Source organism: Camellia sinensis, chromosome 8 (genome assembly GCF_055761805.1).
Source record: "Camellia sinensis isolate YWXY chromosome 8, ASM5576180v1, whole genome shotgun sequence".
In the NCBI taxonomy this organism is placed as follows: domain Eukaryota; kingdom Viridiplantae; phylum Streptophyta; class Magnoliopsida; order Ericales; family Theaceae; genus Camellia; species Camellia sinensis.
This window is the reverse complement of record NC_138968.1, coordinates 31,199,307-31,203,549: the sequence shown is the minus strand read 5'-3', so window position 1 is coordinate 31,203,549 and position 4,243 is coordinate 31,199,307. Positions and strand designations below refer to the sequence as shown.

General features: G+C 49.5%; 1 long non-coding RNA gene across 1 annotated transcript; it reads right to left on the bottom strand.

Moving 5' to 3' along the window:
- Window positions 1–2,227: 2,227 nt before the first annotated feature.
- LOC145796504 (uncharacterized) lies at window positions 2,228–2,805 on the bottom strand. Its single transcript, XR_014336969.1, has 3 exons — window positions 2,707–2,805; window positions 2,417–2,578; window positions 2,228–2,323 (listed from the first exon to the last, which is right to left on the bottom strand). It is a non-coding gene; the product is annotated as an uncharacterized LOC145796504 (long non-coding RNA).
- Window positions 2,806–4,243: the final 1,438 nt, after the last annotated feature.

Genomic DNA, 4,243 nt, shown 5'->3' with positions numbered 1-4,243 from the left:
ATCAGAGATCGAGCGTCATGCGCCGTGAGCCCACACATCCGCCCTAAAGCCTGAGCATGGCCAAAACGGAGCTGGGGCAAGATCACTTCAGAGCATTCAGACTCCATCAAAACCTGAAAATCTTCGAAAGTGGGACATACCTCTTGGCCGCCGAAGCTAAAAACGTGCGTCACTGGATTCCAGAACCTTGCCGCGGCATGGAGAAAAGGAAGTCGTAGCGAAGTACGGCCCAACGTGAATAGCGCATTCAAGCCGAAACCCCGGAAATTCAGCTTTTCCGAGCCATCTAGAGAAGAGATCCAAGATGTGACATTTTCTGCGAGAAACGCCTCCATCTTTGGCTAAAACTAAGATGAAATGAATGTTCCCGAAGTTGAGGCTTTTATAGAAGGAAAAACACTATTCACGGGGACACGTGTCAAAAACCAGGTGGCTGCAGGACTGAGTGGCCGGCCGGCCACCTTTTCTGGCTGGCCAACCATTTACTTTTTCAGAAATGGCCGGCCAGCTATCTCTCTCCACAAAAATGGCCGGCCGGCTCCCAGGGATGGCCGGCAATGCTGCAGTGTATCTCCATGGCCCTGTTTTACCCTTCGAGGGAGAGTTCCAAGCATTTCCATGCAACGGGAGAGTCAAAGGCCTTCATCTCCCTCCGTTTCGGATGCGTTCCGGTGCCCAGATCGTCCGAAGTACACTCTGTTGTCGTTTTGTTTATTGAGTTGTTGTTTTGATTATCGAGTTGTTGTTTTGCTTATCGAGTTGTTTGTCGAGCGGACGTGTTTCGTGTTTTTGTGTCATTGCGCTCTGTTTAAGCAATCTTCATTTAAAGTCTTGTTTATTTGCGTTGTCAACGTTGTTGCATTTTGCTTATCGAGTTGTGAACTTCCTAAGGTCCTGTTATATCTTAGTAAGTTGAGTTGCTTAGTTTGTTGCGTCGGTTCACTACCTGACTTGGTGATTACACAATGCGCATTACCATTCAATTTCATTTTTGTGCGAAATAAATTGATGCGATACGATGCTAAAAGTTTAAAATACAAACACCTTTTCAAAAGCTATTTCATTCCATCATGCTTTACAACAAACAAAGGTACAAGTTTTACAAAAAATAAAACTGTCATCAGGCTCCACCTCCACAACGTGAGCCCTGCGTCTGCGGACAGGCCCTCCTCGAGCTCCTCGAAAAGGTCTAGATGGCCCGGCTCCTCGGGAAGGCCGAGATGACCCCGCCCCCTGAAAAGGCCCGGGTGACCCAACTCCATGAAAAGACCCAGATGGCCCAGCTCCCCAAGGAGGCCCAGGTGGCCTAGCCTGCGGCTGACCGGACCATGAAGGCATCTGAAAACAAAGAGTTCAATTCAAATGCATCAGTCCAAATATATACATCAGATGCAGATACAAGCAAAGGCTACGTGAAGTAGGTGCATGTAAATACAGAATACGAGTGGGGTGTGTGTCAGATGTGCTCTACACAAATAGTCTATCGATGCAGTAGAAATCAGCATGTCATCAGAAGTATGATAAATGCCAGAAAACTGAAGGGTACCTGAATGCCTGCGACAGACAACTGTGCCTCCCTACGCAGGACCATGCCCTCGAGTGTGGCCACCAGTCCAACCATCTCCTCCATGTACCCTCGCGGTGGCTGCAAAAAGAATGAATTCATAACCATCAGTGAACAAAAGAATGTCTAAACATCTGAATGATGAATGAAAAACAGTGGAGCATACCAGCGGTGAGTCAGGATCAATGGCATATTGATCACTGGGCATCGGAGGCTCTAGCGGAATCGGGGTCGGAGAGATAGCCCCATACTGCCACGCCATCAACTCAGTCGGCATATCTGGCCATCCAGGATGAGGATAAGTCGACGGAGCCGGAGGAACCGGTCTACTCCCACCTCTAGATGTACCAGCCCTGCTAGTAGAAGGGGCGTCTGCAGCCCGAGCCCGAGCCTGGCCCGAGGATGACATACCGGCAGGCCTCATCATCGGGATACGAGCTCCCGTCAATGGAGGCATCAAGTATATGTGACGGTAAGTGGCATAGTCCCCCTCCTTAATATGTAGTAAAGCATCACTACCCAGCATGGCGCCGACTACCTCCGAATAAGAGAGTCTGTCAGCAGTCCGCATACTGGCTGGAGGTACTGCGGGAGGATCCTGAGAAAGATACCCCCATACCTGGCGCAGAAAGCGCTCCCCCAGGAACCATACCCTGCCAACCGGCCCTTCGAGCAGGACCCTATACTGGAAATGTCCGACGCTCCGGTATACTGAAGTCGGAGACCATCACCCAGGGGCGCCCAAGGCTGCCATGTGATCTGCGGATGATAAATGCATAAACCAATCAGAAATCAAGAATATACAGAGCAAATCAAAGATGAGAATGAAAGAAACTGAAAGTTCTGAGGTACCTCTGAATGTCGCACAGTGTCAAAGTACTGTCGCAGGTAAAGGAGGGTCTCTCGAGGTCTCGGCCGGTGCGGACCCTCGAACACCAATGAATATGGGGTCATGGGAATCCCTGCCACCTCCAGCTCTGGGGCTAATGATGGGAAGTATACATAGACCCATAGCTGAGAAAAGCAGTGCAGAATGTATGTACGAAATGCTGAGAGCAAAATACAGACTGTAAAAGTGCGCCGTGTGTGCAATGTACAAGTAATGAAGAGCAGAAATGTAAATCAAGAGGACAGAAAAGTACCTCCCAGGCTCTCCAGTAGCCACCAAGTAAATCGCCCCGCCCGCGGGAGGTCGCGCTCATATAAAAGTAAAGGGTAGCCAGGCCGGCGCCACCCCAGTCATATTGATGGACCTGTGATAGGTCAACCAGAGCGCTCAGCAGGTATAGCCCGACTGTGTTCCCTCTGTCGGCGAACAGGGTAGTCCTCAAGAGGAACATAAGGAAACCACGGGCATACTGCTCCGTCTCCTCGGGAGTCTCGGGCACCATCTCCGCCCGTCGGAAGTGGGAAGAGAACCAAGTGTATCGGACTCTCCCAGAAACCCTGTCAACAGGCGGGCGAGCCCCCAACAGAATCATCCAGGCGGCCTCCCACTCACCCATATCCTCATCATAGGGGATGGACCAACCTCCTATGTCTAAGCCAGTCAACACAGCAAAGTCTAGGGGCGTCATGGTCATGTCCCCGGTAGCAGAGAAATGAAAGGAGTTGGTGGTGTCCCACCATCTCTCTACCAAGGCTGCCATCAGTGTCCTCCTGGCAGGACAACGTGACAACCCGACGCAGAAGGGCCCGAATCCTGCCAAATCTACCAAGTCTCGGATGCCCTCCGGGAGCTCAGCATACCAGTCCCGCGCGATGGGGGAACCATACCCCCGCACACTGCGGGAACCAACCTGCATTCAGAATGAATACATGTGTCAATAATGAAATGAGATGGGCTGTGTGCCAATGAGATGAAATGGGCTGAATGCCGATGAAGTGAAATAAGCTACATGCAAATTCTATTGTGGGCTGCGTGTTCACTATCTATCAGGGCTGCGTGTTCAGAAAATTTGAAGTTTGGGCTGCGTGTTCAACTTTCAGTTAAATTGTGGGCTGCGTGTTCACTTTCTATCTGGGCTGCGTGTTCAGAAAATTTGAAGTTTGGGCTGCGTGTTCAACTTTCAGTTAAATTGTGGGCTGCGTGTTCACTATCTATCAGGGCTGCGTGTTCAGAAAATTTGAAGTTTGGGCTGTGTGTTCAACTTTCAGTTAAATTGTGGGCTGCGTGTTCACTATCTATCTGGGCTGCGTGTTCAGAAAATTTGAAGTTTGGGCTGCGTGTTCAACTTTCAGTTAAATTGTGGGCTGCGTGTTCACTATCTATCTGGGCTGCGTGTTCAGAAAATTTGAAGTTTGGGCTGCGTGTTCAACTTTCAGTTAAATTGTGGGCTGCGTGTTCACTATCTATCTGGGCATCTGGGCTGCGTGTTCAGAAAATTTGAAGTTTGGGCTGCGTGTTCATCTTTCAGTTAAATTGTGGGCTGCGTGTTCACTATCTATCTGGGTAGCGTGTTCAGAAAATTTGAAGTTTGGGCTGCGTGTACAACTTTCAGTTCAATTGTGGGCTGCGTGTTCACTATCTATCAGGGCTGCGTGTTCAGAAAATTTGAAGTTTGGGCTGCATGTTCAACTTTCAGTTAAATTGTGGGCTGCGTGTTCACTATCTATCTGGGCTGCGTGTTCAGAAAATTTGAAGTTTGGGCTGTGTGTTCAACTTTCAGTTAAATTGTG